Source organism: Ictidomys tridecemlineatus, chromosome X (genome assembly GCF_052094955.1).
Source record: "Ictidomys tridecemlineatus isolate mIctTri1 chromosome X, mIctTri1.hap1, whole genome shotgun sequence".
Classification (NCBI taxonomy): domain Eukaryota; kingdom Metazoa; phylum Chordata; class Mammalia; order Rodentia; family Sciuridae; genus Ictidomys; species Ictidomys tridecemlineatus.
Window position 1 is genome coordinate 120,018,737 of NC_135493.1, and position 20,404 is coordinate 120,039,140.

Consider the following 20,404-nt stretch of genomic DNA (forward strand, 5'->3'; position numbering starts at 1 on the left):
TCAGTGCCCACCTGAACAACAGCCCCAGCAACTGTATTCCTTTGCCTGATGGCTTTCTTTTATTGCTAGAGCCTACTTTGCCTCCTGAACCCTGCAGGAGCAACCCTAAACCAAGAACTATGTAGAATTGTGTGTAAATATCCTGATGCCCTCATCTTCCACGTGGGACAAGTCTGAGTCCCTAAACAGTATATCCTTTAAAAGAGCTAGCCCAATGTCTGCTGTGTTTTCTCTTTTTCTGCTTTCTTCACTTTTTGGTTCATAGTTATTTCATTCCTATATCTTTCAATTTAAGGCTACACTGCTCACTCTAACAGATAAGGGGCTTTATCTCAGGAGCAAAGCTGCTACTGCCAAATACTTTGTATACAAAGGAGAGGGAGATGATCCAACTGGCCCTGCTTTTCTGAATGCAAATCTTTCCTCATGGTCAATTTCTGTTCTTGGTATTGGTTGGCTGCACCATTGAAACCTTCTCCAAGTCTCCTTTGTGAAAAAAACTGTGCATCTCTCATGGTTTAGGTCATGGGCTTCTGTACTGTGATTTCATTTTCAAACATATTCCATATTTTATCTTCTTGGATTCCCAGTCCTCTGGTAGTACTCTTTTTGAAATGTATTTCTGTCATTGAAGTTGTTCTTATGAAAGAAGGGAGGCAGATGCCTGGGTCCAGTGTGCCATCTTGATTTGGAAACTCCTGTTTTCAATCCTGATTCATTCCATTCAGTTTGGTAATAATAATGTTAATAAACTTTAGCAACAATATTAGACTTTCACTACCACTATATCATTCTTTTTAAAGATATTTTTAAAATTATTTTTGTAGTTGTAAGTGTGCAGCATGCCTTTACTTTATTGGTTTCATTTTTATGTGGTGCTAAGGATTGAACCCAGTGCCTCACACATGCTAGGCAATCAATCTGTCACTGAGTTTCAGCCCCAGCCCTAATTATTTCATTCTTTAAAATATTTTTATCATCTATAGTCTTACTTTATTTTTTTCCATGTCATAAATTTAACCTAGAAAAGGAGAGGCACTCTCTTTTTATTTTATTGAAGATTTAATGTGCCTCAATGTTATAATAGAATTTCTAGTTTTAACAAAAAGAAATTAACATTTTGGCCGTATTTTTCTAAATGTGAATCAGTTGAAAAAAAATGACACTTTATCACAAAGCAGACGGCTTTGACTATAAATTCCCTTTCTATTAAGCTAGTTGAGTGATAAAATTTCATATACTAAGTTATTTTTAAACATTTTATTGACATGAGAACATGATTGATCATTAGAGAATAAAACAGTTTGCATGCAAATATAACTCTAGAAAACGATGTTTTGTTCATTTTGTGAGTATGTCTGGAAGAGAGGGAAAAGATACAAATGGTACAAAGATAGAGGTAAGGTTAAGAGTGGCTTTTTCTTAGGAAAAGAGTCTCTTTAATATAGAACCAATCTTGAAAACACAATAAGAGGTTGTTTTCCAAGGGATTTATGTGGAGTTGAGGTGAATTCTTATCCAGTGACAAAAACTGAAGAAATCCCAAGGAGGCTGAGTTCTATCAATTAATAGAGATAATTCTCTGAGCAAAAGCATATTTACCAATAAGAGGCTTTTTGTATTCTCAGAATTGGGCTTCATCTCTCTGAGCCTTTCTGCCTTTCTTCTTTCTTTGACAGACGCCCACTGGCAAAGATTCTCACTTTTAAAACCTCAAGTGATTAGATTGGTCTCACCTGGATAATCCAGGCTACTCTCTCCTCAATGTCCTTACATTTAGTTACATCAGCAACCATGGCACTTCACTGTGCTTGTCAGGGTATGTGCATGACCGTGCCTTTATTTTCTCTCTTGTGTTATTTATGTCCTGTGTTGATTTTCTCTTTTCATGCTATGCTCACTGTTTATTGTCTTTTTTTACCTTCTTTTTTTTTCCTTTGCTAAACATTTCTCTTTTTTTGTCATTATTACAATTTTTCCTCCTTAGCCTTTTCTTTGTATGTCTTAGTCCTTTGGCAATTTAGGGCTTTTTTGAACTGCTTTTGTCTTCCTGCTCTTTTCTCTCTAATTTAATTTGCTTATCACTTTCTTCTGAGCCCACTTGAGCTCTATTTTTAACCAGCATTGACCCAATCTCTTTTTCTGTTCTTCTTCAGCTTCCTCTTCTAACCCTTGCTCTCATCCAGAATTCTTATCTTCTTGTACACACATTGTTTAACTTTTGTGGCTCCTTCAGCCCTGACAGTACAGTTAACATTTTGGCAAACGGGGGATCTGGGAAAGCAGACATAGCAAAGAATAGCCATTGGTGCTGAGAATAACAGACCCCCTTATATGGGTCTGCCTGAAAATGCCCTGTGTTCTATAGCCAAGGTTGAGCTTGTTGGAGCTCCTGCTAAAACTCTTAGAGAAGCCTTAAAAGACAAAAGGTACAAGGTCATTGATCATGCAGTATAAATACATAGGTATATCTAATTTCAAGGGTAGGAAAAAAATTTCAGTAATCTAAATTATCTAATGAAATTATTTTTGTTACAAATTCCCTGACACAACAATGGTAACAAACAAGCCTTTAAAATATAAACCTTCTATATCATTGCTGCTTCAGTTTATGTTTATTTTTTGGTTCTGATAAAGTAAGTGTTTTGTCACAATTTTCATTTATGGACATTGTTGCTAAATTTTCATGTATGGATATTGCAAAGAATAAGTTTATTGTTAGTGAGATGGCATTACCTGTGTATAAATCAGGTTCTTGTATTTCTAGGCTACAGAATAAGATCTAAATTATGTATTTTAAAATTTTTAAATTCTTTTTAGATATTTATGACACTAGAGTGTATTTTGACATATTATGCATACACGGAGTATATCTTATTCCAATTAGGATCCCATTCTTGCAATTGCACATGAAGTGAAGTTTCACTGGTGGTGAATTCATATATGAACATAGGAAAATTATGTCCAGTTCAATCTACTGTCTTTCCTTAGCTCCAAAGAAATATAGCATGTGCAGGATTTTTGCATGTATTTTTTGAATTTCTCTATTCATAAATTCATTCTACAAGTTTCTACTGAGAATATATAAAATCAACAAAACAGAGATTCTGTTTTAGGCATTATTGATACTTCAGTGAATAAAAGAGTTAAATACTTTCTTTAAGGAGAGTACACTTAAAAATAGCAGAGTTAGGCAAACCAATAAATATGTAATATGTCAGAGGATAATAAATAAGGGGATAGAATGATGGTTGGGAAAGCCTTTTCAGAAAGTGACATTTAATCAAAGCTGGGACTTAAGGGGGCAGCTGATATTTAAAGGATGAGTCACCCATTGTTAACAGCTTGCTATCACTTAAGTTCCTGTGTGGGAAGTCAATTTTAGATAATCAGACAAAGCACTTTTTGTCTGTTAATGTGAAGAACAGGTTTTAGTTTGAATTCTTATACATAGCCATGAGTAACTAGAAATTAGCACATTCCAAGGAAGACATGTTTTTTTGTTTTGTTTGTTTTTGGTACCAGGATTCAGCTCAGGGGCACATAACCACTGAGCCATATCCCCAGCCCTTTTTTATGTTTTTATTTTGAGACAGGGTCTCACTGAGTTGCTTAGTGCCTCACTAAGTTGCTGAGGCTGGCTTTGAATTTATGCCTCTTGCCTCAGCTTCCTGAGCCACTGGGATTACAGTCATGAGCCAGTGCACCCAGCCTGTGTTTTCACTTTGAAAGAGTATTAAAATATGAAACAATGTGACATTCTGAAGGGCACACTTTTGAGATGAATGTTAACTAAAACACAGATGAAGCTTAACCAGTGTTTCTCACTTGGGCTTCACTGAACTATACAAGGATTCAACAAGTGAGCTGAATGTGAATTGTGATTTGTTTCCTTTGAAGTAGGATTCTGAGTGCTGAAAATTAAAATATGGCATTTAAAACAAAATTTCTCTTTCCTCTATTTTCAAAATTTAGCCAAATAGGATTAATTTAATTGATGTTCTACATGTTTCTTGTTATTGAGGCCAATAACAATTATATACCTTTGTGGTATATAACATAAAATAAGAGAATCAAGACCATTATCCCATGGAAATTATCTAAAGATACAAACACAAGCCTGAAGAGACATCTCTATAGTTACATTAGCTGAAGCAAAGGACTGGGGTTTCAAGATGGGCCCTTCCTCCTTGACAGAAGCACTGCCATCTACAGACTCTCTCCATGGTAGTTAGGTATGGGGTGGCCCCAAGACAGAGGGGATTCACAATTCAAAATAATATCCAAAAGGGCTCCAGATTAGTTGACCAGGTATAAGGGAGCCACAGTTTGGACTTATTTATTTATTTTTAGTAGCACAATGGATGGAACTCAGTGTTTTTCACACAATAGCACATGCTAGGAAAATGCTTTACCATTGAGTCCCAGCCCCCACTCTAACCCTATAATTTGGATATTAAGGAGGCCTTAAATAGCCAATCCTTCACAAGTAGGCTTTAGACTGGCTGTTCAATCTTTGTGGCTCTCAAATAACAGGGGAGGATGGCTACAAAGGAAAACCTTTAGGGAAGATTAATGAGGGCAAGAATAGATGTTAAATATTTCCAGCATCAAAAACATTTCTGTTGGATAATGCTATATAGCTACATGGTATAAAAATTTAAGTGATAACTTTTTATAATATCCTTTTCAAAATTAATCTGCAACCATTTCATCTCTTAATTCTCCAGAAGTGGGCAATCCAATATCCCTTTTGCAGCTACTATTTCAATGGATAGTCCAACACTTGCATACTCAAATTGGAAAACCAAATAAATCTGAAAAAACATGTAGATAATTAAATAATAAACTATAGCAGATATTTGAAGGCCTTTGAAAAGAGGAGGTTCTATATTGGAAAGTTGCTTGGATATAAATTACAGAACTATTCATAACAGATGGTTTTGTTTCCACTTTTGTTTTATTAAATGTAAATAATTACATCTTAAAGTAAACTAAAGCAGGACAAAAGGATAACCCTCTTCTCAATTTAAATATAATTTTCCCTTATTAGTTTCAGGTCCTCAAATAACTATACATCTGCACTGTTTAAATTTAATGAGGTACATGAAATCTAAATTAAGATGATGACATACTTTTACACAGTCATTCCCAATGGTAGAGTGAAATCTTTTGGATCAACTAATCTATTCCTAATTATTTTGTCACATGTTCATAAACTTAGGATATGAACTTAAGCTCAAGTACTACTATTTTGTGATATGCTTGTAGAAATTAGATGTATTGAATATATTTTCTTATTATCTATCTTTTCCCACTTAAATTCCAATATAGAAAACTGGGCATCTTTCTTAAAATACTGTTTCATTAATTTGTTAATGACTAACCATATACCAAAACTATGTATGTATAGAAAATTTTAATAAAAGCCTTTTCATGCTAGCTATTTCTTGCTCTTATTATTGATTACAATTTTAAATTGTTAAAGGTATCTATGAATTCAAAATAAGTCAAGTATCAAGACAAGCTTAATTAGAGAAGTTGTTTTGTTTTGGTGGGAATTTTTGGTAAAAATAATAATATTTTAGTTACTTGGGACCAGATAGTAAATATTTTAGGCTTTATTGACCATATGGTCTCTATCAAAACTCTGTCATTTGAGCACAAAAACAGACATTTATAATACCTAAATGAATGTGAGTGACTGGTTCCAGTGCAATTTTATTCACAGTAAAGGGAGGTGAGCTGGATTTGGTCTGGATTTTGGTCTGGGTTGTAGTTGCTTAACCCCTGGCTTAGAGGATAAATAGTCTTGTGCTTTTAGAATTAATTTGGTGAGAAAAACACTTGAAAGTTAATTTTAATACTGTCCATGTCCTGCCTGCCTAATCTCTATAAAGCAGATAGTACTCCCATCATATAATGGAAATGGGCTTGAAATTTCTTTCCCTGTCTTCCTGGAGATCTTCTAAGAAATTTTGAAATTTATCCACTAAATGAGGTCTGTCAGTGTCAAGTTCAAACCTGGTAGAAAAAATAAAAATAATCCCACCTATTTTCTCAATAGACAGTCCCTCTCTCTCAGTCATTGTGACAGTTGAGCTGATGTTTGTTTCAAACAAATGTTCTAGTATAGACATACTTTGCAAATGACCTGCCATCTAGATGCTAAGTACAGTTAATTCAGGGTGGAATCATTATTAGTCTGTAGATTGTGATGGACCTTAAGAAACATGTCCTGGTAGTTATGTGAACTATCATTTGGGATAGTCATTTTTTTTTATATTTTTCATATCACAGGTGCTATGGCTCAAGCCGATGTTCAATATATTAGTCAAAGAATCTGTAAATGGAAAATTATATTCTCCAGTGAGCTTTAAATTATGAGATAAACATATAGCAAGCATATTGTCACTTCAAACCCAATATCCAATTTTATAATTACAAAATAGTGATTAATTTTCTAGTAAGAAAATTATGCAAGTTTCTGGTCTCACTATTCCCTTACTATTGTTGACTGTACCCAGAGAGAGAACACAAGTTCTACATTAGAACTGACATCAGAGGAAAGAGATACGTTTATATGTGGAAAGGACCTTAAAGATGAGGAAGAAGATAACAGGTTTAAAAATTACAACAATGATTTTGACCCCAGAGATTTAACTAGGCAGTAATTGTTTACAAAATTCTATCTCAAGCCTGTTACTTTTTATAAGTCAATACAAAGGTTTAGGTAATGTGACTTCTAAATGCTAACAGAAAGAAAGTGAAACTGAAACATTTGGAATTCTGCTACCTGATACCCAGTTAGGAATAACAGGACAGAAAATTTACAAAAAAAAATAGTTTGAAGAGTTTGTTCTCCCTATTTTTAAAATTTTCATCCTGTTTCTTCTGCTGGTAATGCTGGGTTTTAGAATAATATATACAGTTGAGTTGCTTCTAATTGCCACTTCTGACACATGCAAAGTTAATAAAGATAGCCTTTCCCTAGAGGTTAATTAAATTATAATTAAACATTTATGAGCTAATGTTCATCAGCAACTTTTAACCAAAAGGCTTGTTCTTGCCTTTCTTGTGGATCTCTCCAAAATTTCTACATGTACCAAAAACTTGATGATTTCACATACTTAAATGCCATTTTAAGGTACTCCTCAAAATATTGCTCTACTCATTATTCTCTGATGTTATCTAAATAAGTACCCTTTGATGTTAAGCTTTGAAGGAAATGGGGGCAATAGCAGGGAAATGCTGAGTAGGGTGGACCCAGGAAGAATTCAAAGTGCACTTTGATGACTGTGATGATGACAATTTCAACTACCATCATTGTTGAACATTTTCAGTGGGTGAGAATAGTACTATTTTATATTTATTATCTCATTTATTCCTTGCACTGTTTATCTGAGATAGATTTTATTCTTTCTATCTCATATGTAAGAAAACTGAGCATTAGAGAGACCAATACCTTGTTAAATGTAACACAGTGTGTGATGAAAGCAAGATTTGACCTCAATACAGTGACTTCCAAAGAGTATGTATGCTCTTGTAGACTCTTTCTATTGAATGTTTCATCCTCAGACCTGTAGAATCAGTATCCTCATTCCAGACCCACTGAATAGAAAATGGGTTTTTCACAACAAGTCCAGGTGATGCATAAGCACATTAAAATTTGAAAAAGCACAGTCCCACACTTTTTTAAGACATCCCCAACCCAGAAGTCTAAAGGCCCATGAAAACACTTTTTCATCCAGAAGGGCACTAGGAAACAAAACAAACTGAAACTTCCTCTAGCAAGAAAGTTTTCCTCTGCTCCTGAAATCCACATATAGAACATTATAGAGGCGCTTAGAGGAGCCTAAGTGAATAGTGGTTACAGAGGCATTCAAATAGAGACACTTTTGAAAGGGAAGTAGTCACCAGTAATAATTACTCTGGGACATTAGTCATAAACTAGAATGGCATTAATCAATCTATGACATGGTAATCTCCATTATAGTGCCTAAAACTTCTTTTTGGTGTGAATCTACCAAAATATCAGATTGCTTCAATCTGTAAAAACTGAAAACAGAGAGATGGGAAATTGAAAATGAAGAACATAAAAGGTTACAATTACTTCTCTATTAAGTTATTTTGTTGCACAAATATTTAGTCAGTCCTTTCCCTTTTGTCTGGTATTTTATAAGCTACAAGAATATTGAGGTAGACAAGATGCAATAGATCTTAACGGGACTAGATGATACCTTTTAAACTTTACAATAACAATACAGGTTAAGTATATCATACCTTGACAAAAAGTGCATCAAGTTTCAGTGTGTTTCTGATCTTGGAATATTTGCAAATAAATTACCAAGTGAGCATCCCTATTCAGCGAATATGAAATCCAAAAGGCACTAAATATGTCACAGTCAAAAAGTTTCAAATTTTAAAGCATTTCGGATTTTTTATTTTCCAATTAGGAATGTTCAACCTGTGTTAAGAAACAGTTATGATAGAGTAAAAGTTACAACATGGAAGTCATAAATTGTAAACATCTCATTTCTATTTGTATCTTGTATATTCAGAAGTGATATAATCTAATATTTTTAAATTTGCAAATTTTAAAACAAATTTTCAAAAATCCAAAGAAGATGAATTCAAATATAGTGACTAAGGCAAGTTGGGAAGTTAGTATTGAGGGTGAGTAAGATGCTATTTTAGATGATAACAAAATAAATTTGCCCCTCCTAATATGGCACTTGGATCTTCCAACAGATGTGGAACCCTAGGCCAAATGGGCATGATGAAAATTAGAACATGTGTAAGCTTTGGAGTTCATCATCCTTTGTGGTTTTTAGAATGAAGCATTTATCCTAGGGCTTTGTGGACCCTGAGCTGTACCTCATAAATGAAAAGTACAACGTGTGCATCTTACATGCTGAAAAATAAACAGCAACCTCACCCTTTGTAAACAGTAATGCAATATGCTTAGCAAGATTTACAGATGTATCCGTTTAGATAAACAATAAGAATCCTTATTAATAATTAGTCCTCATGCAAGACCTATGGCAATCTATACTATATAAAAAAATTCTTTAATGACCACTGCACTTTCTCCAATGCCCCAATCAGGTTTTAATGCTTAGTAGGAGATATGTTAAAAATCTGTGGGATGAGTCAATGAATCAGATGGCATTTCAGGGTTTCTGAAAGAGGAATGTATTGTAGTAGTTCCTGTTTTGGTTCTTTTTGCAGAGTGCAGAATTGCTCCAAGGCAGTTCACATAGATAGTTCCAGGTCAGTGCAGGAAACCAGGAAGGAGAGGGCAAGGTTCGACCTTGTGGCTTTGCCAACCGACCCTTCTATTCTGGCTTTGTTTCCTTCACCTAGAGAAGCAGATGTGCCTGCCTGATAGGGCAGATGCCTGGAAGCTCCATGGTCTGGAGGTAACATCCTGGTCTTTCAATCTTCCTGGGTGATTCATTAACCAGCTACAAGTACAGATCTGTCACTTCCAGAAGCTCTGCCCCATTAGTGCTCTAGTGATATGAGCAAATAACAACATTTGGCAAGTTATAGATGACCACATTGTTGATGCATATTTGTGAGGTTAAAACATGCTCATTTAAAACTTTAAAAATTCCTTTGTGATTGCTTGCTCCATATGAAAGTACTGGGTAAATTTGTCCCTGTGATGAAACATTGATCAGAAATGAATAAAAAATGAGCAGTACATAACACATTTTCTCCCATCTGGGATGCAAAATTGTTTCTTTCTGTCAAAATAGCATGCAATCCTGCTTCTTTAGGGTCACTACAAATAGTTTCACCTCACTCTCTCCTAGCTTCAACTTTATTCTTACACACTCAGTTATATCCTCATGTTAAAACCCTTCCTTAGGCAAAATTCTCCTGAAAGCCAAATATTTTTTTTACAGCTAAATTTCTCTTAATAATAGTTCACATGCTCATCTCTATCCTCTCCTCAACACTGTACTGACTGGCTTCTACCCTATTACTCTACTGAGTCTCCCTTTTCCAAGATTACAGGAGACCCCCCCCCATTGTCAAATTCAGAAGGATGAGTCCTTATGGTATTTAACCTCTGCAGCCTTTGAATGCAACTCTATTTCTTTCTGACAATCTCTTTTCTTCCTTTTCCTACAACTCCTTTCTTTTTATTTCTTCTTTTACATTTCTGAGTAATATGTGTTGATCTCCTTTGCAGGCGCCTTATTCCTCATCTGTTCCTTAAACATATTTCCATCTTACGTGTCCCCTCTACTCAATGTAGATACATTCCTTTCTCCCTGTCATCAATTCTGTGGTTTCACCTCCACTTTGTTTTAGGTTCTCTCCTGTGGCAAAGAAAAGAGACATACTTAGTTATTTCAAGCAGAGAGATTCATTGTAAAGTTACAAGTGAAAGAATGTAAAAGGAGAAAAACATCTTATCCCTTGCAAAAACTGGAATGCCACTGACTGAAAGACTCAAAAAGAACTTGTCACTTGCAAAATATAACTCTTTGGCAATGCTACACATTTACCAGACTGTAGACTCTACTTCTCTAACTTACTAAATCAATCCCCACTAGTTTGCCCACTTCTCTCTAGTCTATTCTCAAATACCTTTTATTTCCTTTCCTGTCTCTTGTGGTTTCTGCTCATTTGTGTTATTTGCTGTCTCTTTATTTCTGCTTTCTCTTTGACTACCATAGACCTTTTATTTTCTAACTTAAAACATTGCTGTAATCTTTATATTAGCCTACTAGCTGCCTTCAGTTCCTTCTGTAACTAGGAAGAATATATTTATATGTCTGAATGAATGGAAGAAGGGAAATTTAAACCAGATCTACTCACTTTATTTTTGTAACCTCAGTAGCTACTCACAATGTAATAAATTCCAGTTATTGAGTACCTATTATGTATCTGCCATTATTTCATTTACATATTTTTTAACCTTCACATACTCCTAAAAATGGTATTAAGGATTGAATATTTGTGTTCTCCATAAAATTTTTCATGTCAAAGTTCTACCCCAGTTGTGACGGTTATTTGGAGATATGGCCTTTGGGAGACAGTTTAGATGAAGTCCTAGTGGTGGGGCTATTATGGGATTAATATTGTTAGAAGAAGCAGTCAGAATTTACTCTTTCTCTGCCATGTAAGGATACAGAGAAAAGGCAGCCATCTGCAAAGCATGAGAAGAGCCCTCACCAGAACCAAACTACGCTGGCTCCCTTATTCCAGACTTTTGTCCTCCAGGACTATGAGAAATAAATGTCTGTTTAGGTACCCAAGTCTATGCTATTTTGTTATGGCAGCCTCTTGAACTGTACCAAAACAGCAGGTGTTCCTGCCTCCTTTTTAATGTATAAAAAATGTGATTATCCCAAACTAAATTGTTTGCCTGGATCACAGTGCCAGTAAGTGGTATGGTCAGCAGTTGAAAGCCATTATGTTGTTGTTTTTTTTTTTTTTTGTAAAAAATGTTTGAATACCTGAATGAATAAATGCAAATGATTTTATGTAATTATTTTATAGTGAAAGGACAAAAGGGAAATGAATAATTTTCTTTTAATGATGTAAACATGATATGTAAATGATTTTTAATTCATTGTATTTTCCTATTTTGGGCTGGATGACATTAACACATCACTCTAGTCATATACATTACTTAATATTCCTATGGTAGTAATCAAGATATATTTTTATAATAGTGATTAAAGCAATAATTGTTTGGTCCTTCAAGCCTGTAGAATTTTTAGCTTGTGAAAACAAAGACCAAGAGGGATAAATAACTGTTTTTTTTTTTAATTTGGAAAGCCTATTGGGCAGGTCATCTGAACTAGAAAACATTACAAAATACTCCCCTCCCAAAGGAATTAAACAACAATGAAATTGCTATCAAATACAGCATGAAGTTCAGTGGCAGAATATCCACATACAGAATGTTGTTTTGCTGTAGGCTCTGTCCTGCTATGTGTGTTGTTGGCTTCACTCTTAGGCTGGTAGTAAGAGTGTTTAATCACTTGCAGACACCAAATTAAGGTGTGAAGGTGACAAGAGGAAGAAGTACACACTACCCCTTCCTGTTTCTCCTTTTTAGCAAAAGAATTCCAGAAGCTTCTTCATATTTCATTGGCTGTAATTTTGTCACAGGCTGTGGCAGTGACTGCTGGTGGCTTCCCCTTATTCCATTATTCTCCTTGTCTACCTTTTGCTGACTCCCTTACAGCTAATTGTGGCTGCATGACTAAAACCTCACAAATGAGGGCTTCCTGTTGACTGAAGATAGATAATAGTGTCTGGAGCTTGAGTGGCAGTGTTGGAATTAAAACAGCAAAATGGTGGGAAAGTAAGTTCATAGAAGCCTCCTTCTCTCCAACAGGGGATTTCACTTGCATCTCATTTAAAACCACTTTACTCTTATTTCTGTATTTTTCTAAATGTTCTGCAACCAACCTCATCTGATATGCATTCCCATTAGTAAAACATCTCCGACAAAGGGAATGGTATAACTATAACTGACCCAAAACACTGAAGATCTATCTTTGGAGCCAGAATAGGTCATCTACCCTAAGACTGAATAACCAAACATTAGAACTCTGGAAGGAAAATAGAAGGGGAAATAACTGTTGGGTAGGAAATTGACTGAGACTGCTAATGATGTTAACTTTTCCAGGATCACATGGCTAATTGTGAGTGGAAAAGAAATTCCAAGTCAGTGTCTAAAAAGAATTTCAGTGGATATATCTTTATAAGCTAAGCTTAGTCATATTATTAAGGAAATTATTAATATTATTATTATTGATATTATTAAGGAAATTTATACATATCTGTGAGATGATACCCCAACTGTACACAATTATTGCTTCACTAATTCCCTCTAAGATACAAATGATCAGGAGGGGAGGGAAAATGTGGGTCCTATGTAATGAGATTTTGATCAAATTATGTTTTGTCCATGTACAAATATGGCTTAATGAATCCCACTATTATGTATAATTATAATACACCATAAAATAATTAAAAGATACAAATGTTCTGCAGTTATTTCTGCATTAGTGGGAATCTTCTGTTCAAAGCTAAATGTATATTTATATGGGCAACAATGAGCATAGCAGAATACTCAAAGTTATAACTTGACTTTGAGAAGTAACGTGAGAAAAAAAATGCTTGCTAATATTTGCCTGAGCTAACTGTTGAAATGGCATGTATTTGCCCAGCATGTGCCAATCTGAAAAACAACCCACAAGGCAACAGGCATATAGGTTTTCTTGTCAACACCATCCTGATGCTGACCCTGCAAGTTTTACTTCCCTTAACGTATTGTGGCTCCATTTGAAGATAGGGTACAGCACTTTGATTTCAAGGGTGGTTGTACTCATTAGCTATTTGTAGAACTCAGTAGTCATCTCTAAAAACCAAACCAGTAGAGAAATGAACTTGCTGGAAAATTCTCTACTTCTATTTTATTTATATGCTTTTATTTTTCTTCTTAAAAAAATTCAAAGTGAGGTATAGAAAGAAACAGTTCCTTTGTTATAATTTAAACATATTTTCATGTAAAAATTTATAAAGGCAATTTTTATCCATGTGATTGAATGATAAAATGTTTGTGGGTGGTGGATTGGACAAAACAATTTTATTAATCCTGAAAGAAGCCAGAGAAAGGAGACAAATCTGAAGTCTATAAGATCTCTGAAAGAACATCTTAGAAGACAATGGAGGGAATATATTTTTAAGTATGAAGCAAAAACAGAATTGTAGTTTTTAATAATAAGCATGTTGATTAGGAATTTTAAATGCATTAAAATTTTGATAGAAAGTTTGGTATTGACAACATTTCAACAAAACTTGCATTATAGTTTAAATAACATTTTAAAGGTTATATTGACAAAACTTATGAGCAAGACTGGTTACCTGTAATCTTTTTAATTTTTTTATTTTATTTATTATAATTAGTTATATATGACAGCAGAATGCAATTCAATTCATTTTATACATGTAGAGCACAATTTTTCATGTCTCTGGTTGAACACAAAGTAGAGTCAACACCATTCATGTTTTCATACATGTACTTCAGGTAATGATGCCCATCTCCTTCCACCATCTTTCCTACCGAATCCCCCCTCCCTTTCCATTCCTCCCCATTTGCCCTATCTAAAGTTTATCTGTTCCTCCCATGTTGCCCCCCCATCCCTATTATGAATAAGCATCCTTATATCAGAGAAGACATTCAGCATTTGTTTTTTGGGGACTGGCTTACTTTACTTTGCGTTATATTCTCCAACCCCATCCATTTACCTGCAAATGCCATGATTTTATTCTCTTTTAATGCTGAGTAATATTCCATTATGTATATGTACCACATTTTCTTTATCCATTTATCTACTGAAGGGTACCTAGATTGTATCCACAATTTAGGTATTGTGAATTATGCTGCTATAAACATGGATGTGGCTGTATCCCTGTAGTATGTCCTTTGGGTATAAAACAAGGAGTGGGATAGCTGGGTCAAATGTTGGTTCCATTCCCAGTTTTCCAAGGACTCTCCATACTGCTTTCCAGATTGGTTGCACCACTTTGTCCCACCAGTAATGTAAGAGTGTGCCCTTTTCCCCACATCCTTGACAACATTTATTGTTTGTATTCTTAATAGCTGCCATTCTAATTGGAGTGAGATTAAGACTTGCATTTTTCTAATTGCTAGAGATGTTGAACATTTTTTAATATATTTGTTGATTGATTGTATATCACCTTCTGAGAAGTGTCTGTTCAGTTCCTTGGCCCATTTATTGATTGGGTTATTTGCTTTTTTTTTGGTGTTAAGATTTTTGAGTTCTTTTATATCCTAGAGATTGGTGCTCTATCTGATGTGCAGCTGGGAAAAATTTGTTCCCATTCTGTAGATTCTCTGTTTACTTCACTGATTGTTTATTTTGCTGAGAAGAAGCTTTTGAGTTTGAATCCATCCCATTTATTGATTCTTGATTTTAATTCTTGCACTATAGGAGTTTTATTAAGGAAGTTGGGGCCTAATCTGACATGATGGAGATTTGGACCTACTTTTACCTTTAATCTTAATTTAAGTGCCATTTTCTAGATTAATTTGTTAATTATAAATAATTTTCTCTTCTTATCTAATGAAGTTTCTTCTGACTTTTAATCCGAGTAATTATGTATTCCTGAATGGAAAAATATTTTTGCCTAGAAGTTATTTTTTTCTGACATCATTAATTCAGTTGGTCCCTTTGTTTTAATTAAGATGAGGTTGACATGACTGGAGTTTATGATGAATGTGTGTGTATGCATATATATGTATATATGCATATATATATATATATATATATATAATATGCCTAATTGAAAGCTTGTTCTCAGGTACTTATTTTAAGAAATCAATCTAAATATGCTCTTAATTCATTTCACATTCCCCATGGGTGTTGGAATATTTTATCCTTGGGGATGATTAAGTAAAAAAGACATAACATCAAAGCTGAAGAATCATTCATTCTGTACTCTGATATCCAGTGCTTCTTGATCTATTTTTTAAGTAAATATGGAAGTTCTTTACTTCTTTTTACCAAACAAATTGAAGTCATACTAGATGTACCTGCTTCAGCATAGTCATTGCTTTATTTGGACTGGTTAGCAGTGGTATTTTTAAGGCTCCTAGACAGGAAATATACTTCGTCTCCTAGCAGATTACAATCTGCTAATGTAATCTCTCAGTATCTCCTATGCTTCATTGTTCTCTCTCTCTCTCTCTCTCTCTCTCTCTCTCTCTCTCTCTCTCTCTCTCTGTGTGTGTATCTGTGTGTGTCTGTGTGTCTTTGTGTTTGTGTAAACTATTTGAATGTGTAGTTAAGCAACTTGTACCAAAGTACCTTTTTGCTACTGGTGAGAACAATATCCTTTGTACACATAAGTTCCATGTATTCAAGAGTACTATTATATAATAAGTCTCTTGATTTGAACATTATGTTACTGCAATGTCAGGTTAATCTTGCTTACAGTTCTTTCACTTACTGTCCCATGACTGAGCATCTCCATGCTTTAGCTGGTTGTCCTATAGTTGTCTTTTAAGGTTGAGGGCCAGTCATGGATGTGCATGAATGAGTACAATGTACTACAGTTAAAGCACATAGGTGAAGCCTAGGCCATGATCAATCTTTACCAAGAAAAGACAGACATTTTTATATAGATGAATACATATTTGCATGGAGCATATATGGTAGTGTGTGTGTGTGTGTGTGTGTGTGTGTGTGTGCGCGCGCGTGCGTGTGAATGCACATGTGTTAGGGAAGGTCCAATCAGCTTATGTATCAATTATGTCAGGAAAATGTACCAATTATTTGCCAGGGAGAAGGTAGAATTTACTGTAATGATCACCCAAACATTTCCAGAGGAAAAGACAAGGATTGATTTGTCAATGCGTGAGGCTCTCTCCAACTTGTGGCCTACAACATGTTTGACAGTGAGTTGTTTGGGCCTCAGTAGGAATTTTCCCACAGAAAGGATGTTCTAACTGGCAGGCTCCCAGGACCGCCCACAAATCCATTTAACCATAACAGAGCTGACGAGAACTGTCAGAACTAGAGTTGGCTTCCAACTGGGAAGTCAGCCTAGTATTAATAGCACAGTTCAAGCTGCACTGTGGGCCCAGTGGACTTCTGATGGGCTTGCCTGGGAACCAGGGCACTCTTTACAACCTTTATGGGGAATGGATTCCTTGGTGAGAAATGGGCAGAGAGTGTTGCAGTGGCATGAGGACCATGACTTCCCATTTCCCCGTTCCACTATAGTCACGACCAACACCAGTATCCAGTAGGAAGAGACCTAGGTGAATCCTAGGGGAATCTTTCTTGCCTTCAACTCTGGGGAGATCCTGCCCTGTTCCCTATCTGGTTGACTTGGGTCAGCTCTTCCCATGTACAGGATATTTGTAAGTTGGTTGTTTCTAGGTCACCTGTGTTTAATTATTTGATATGAATGTTTATTTAACTATAGTTTATCTGGCAAAAATGCATTAGAATTTAAGGTTTACTTTTACTTTACAAATTTATTCATTTTAATCTCTATCTGATTATACTCTTATGCTTCTTTGATGTTTAAAGTCATTATTTTTATGCAGATAAAAAGGGTATGAATGGTTGTGGTAAAATGTTCCATTATCTGGTTAAAGGAGGAGGAAATGAGAGAAGTAGGTGGTGCATTGTGTGTGTGAATGTGTGTGTCCACATGCTATGAATATGAACCAAAGGACAGGTGTGTTGTTCACACCAAGATATGCTTTTAGAACATAAAAATGCATCTGTGAAGATTTTTTTGCTAATTATTTGGAAATATTTTAGACCATTTTTTTGTAGAAAGTATTAAAATTAAGAGATTTTTCTCCTCTTGGAGTTCTTTGAATGATAATTTTTGAAAATGATTTGTAGATTATGTTAGTTGGCAGCCAGTAAATTATTTTCTACTAAGCTCAAGTAAATTTCTCCGTAAGGTAAATAGTGCATTAAATAACTTATGGGTTGCATATGATACAAAGGGAAAATAATTTGTTTAATAACTTAATTTTCCTCCTTTTTCATAATTTACAAGTTGTTAAATTCATCCTGTTTTGGTCAGTAGAAATGTGGAAATTTATAAATGAATAACAAATTTAAAGTGTAAATCAACTGAAATACATATGAAACCCTGCTGGATTTTTAGGTATCTTGATATTTCTAAACCACACTTCTCTTTTCTAAGATTCTATTTTGGGACATAGTTATATACACAAAAGGAATATTTTGGCACGCAAATATATTCATCTTTAAAATATTGGACCTCTTCAGTCCAACCATCCCCCCCAAACACTGAAAAACTCTCTGGGATTTGAATTGCAAAGACATGGAAAATTTACTCTTCTCCTAGAATAGTTTTTAAGGAAAAATTATAGTTCAGTATCAACAGTAGAACTATAACACAGTGTAACACAGACAATTCATAATACTTAACAAGCATGTATAGCTAATTCTGGGTTCTTGTTAAAAGATCTCATTATTTTACCCACCTTCATAATGACATAATATAGTGAATAAAACTGAGTGTACGGGAATTTCAGTGGTCCATTTGGGATCCTTCCCATACAATTTGTTCATTTTGAAGGAAGGATAGTTAGAGCCAGAGGGTTTAAGTTAATTTGACAAGGCTACTGCTGGTGAGGAAAGAGCTTGAAGGTCAATAGTAAGACTGAACATCAGTTATTGAAGGTCTTCCATTTCCTCAGTTTCTTTACATCATTTTATTTCTCCTGTTTCATCTTGCAAAGCATGAAACTAAATTCCAATTTTATAAATTAAAGAAAAAACTGAACATTGGAATGCTTTCTTAACAGCTCAAAATCAGTAGGCATTATGGGGTAGTGCAAGAATGTGAATGCATAAAAACTAATTCTGAAGGCCAGGAGGCACCTGGCTCAGATGTTTCCCATTGTACCAGGCATCTTGAGGCTTGAGTAGAGCCTAAGATGCATACAGCATTCCTTCTTTATGTTTGTTGATTTCTAATATGTCAAGAGCATTTCCATTGAAGCAACTACTCAGGTTACTGAATTTGATAGGTAGTCATCGAGGTTATTGAGTCTCCTTCCCTTAGTGTTTCTGACAAAAATGATCATCCTCTTCCTATTGGATTTAATAACTCTCCAAAATTTGTCTTTAGTTAATACTTTCTTTTCTTCTTTGGAAAATCATTTCATCCTTTGAAATGTCTAACTGTTTTATTTGGATCTGAAGAAGAGTAGTCCTTTTTATCTCAATTACTCGTTTATTTATTTATTTTATAAATGTACATTGATGGCCTACCATGTACAGATTCTGTTCCAGGTTTTAGAGATATAGCTATGAACAAAGCAGACACAAATCCTTGCCCTGGTGGTACTTTCTAGACAGTTAGGAGATGGCCAAAATGTAGAGGTAAAAAATAAAGCAAGTGAGATGGTGATAAATGTACTAGAGATGAAAAAAAAAAGGATTTTAAAAGTTGCCAGGAAAATGAAACACCAGGAAGACAGTGTGAGGGTTACTCGAAAAGGACAACATTGTAAGGGTTAAATTTGGGAATGCTTCTTATCACATTGCCATCTTGGTGAAAAATGCTGGTGTCTATATTTTTAGTAAATTCTTTTCCAAAAATCTGCTTTTCCAGTCCCCCACCAGAGGTAGAAAATTTATCCTAACTCTGTCTCTATTTTTGTGATATCTTCCCATCCAGTCCTTTGGAACCTATTGTTATCCCTATTACACAAAGCAAAATTAAACAAAGAAAGTAATAACAGGAGTTATCCACAGATCTCAGGGCAATATGATTAGAGAACAAAACAAGCAAAGAACTTTTTCTATTCTTTTTGCTCAAATATCTAATTCACAGAGGAAGAGACTAAGTCTCAAAAATGTTGAAAGGACAACCCCAGAATTGTATGCTGATTATTTGTTGATTTGGTAAATGATGTCTTGAGTTCCTGCAGTGGACCAGGCTACTGAGCTGGATCCAGGTGGCTCAGCAGCAACCTCCCAGGACATGGTCCCTGGCTTGAAGGCATAGAGAAGGAACAAATACAGAGACAGAGACCTCTGATTCCAGCCCAATGCTTGTTCCCCTATCTTCCCCTGTCATACGATGGGGAGTTTCCTCTCTTTTTTAGGGTCTCAGAAGGATTAGAATAGGGCTTCCATTTATATTTATGTTTCCTGCTCTGTGCTTCAAGTGTGTTAGGGGTTAAATGAGGCCACATGAGCTGGCCTGGGAAACAAAACCACTATGTGTCATTGTTTCTATGGGAAAATACATGTGAACTTTCAAACATTTCAACCATCTTTGTGGACTTTCAGAATTCAGGAGTGGCTGAGTTGAAAAGTATGAACAAAGATCATTTAGAGTCCAGTGAGGCAACCTCTCCTGCCCAGCCTCCAAGATCTTGACCATCTCCTGGAGAAAATAAAAATTCCTTCTGGCCTAAAGACAGTATAAAATGAGATATAAACGAATAATAGTTTCTTCAAAATTGCATAGGAAAAGGGTTCTTCTCTTCACTAATGAAAACTAACTAATGTTCATAAATGTTTGCCATTTTACCCACAAAATGATAATTTGTAGAGTGTGCATACCAGGTATTCTGTAGAGTTTGTTATGTAGTTTTCTAAACTCATAGGGTCTACCAAGGGATTGCACTTAACTTACTATGTGTTTGTTACCTTTCTATGGGTGGGGTTCATGTTCCCATTAATGGTAATATCCAGCAAGTACCACAAATGCTTGTTGAACAGAATACAGTGGAAGGAAATGTCATCTTCACCATTTGACATGTGAGCAAGTGTTGTTCTCATCTCACTACCATAATGTAATTGCCATGGTCATTTCAATTCCTGTTCTATATCCC

General features: G+C 35.1%; 1 protein-coding gene across 4 annotated transcripts in view; it reads left to right on the forward strand.

Annotated features, from left to right (window-relative positions):
• Positions 1–20,404, forward strand: part of Arhgap6 (Rho GTPase activating protein 6) — a 453,321-nt gene that overhangs the window by 261,122 nt on the left and 171,795 nt on the right. The window lies entirely within an intron of this gene.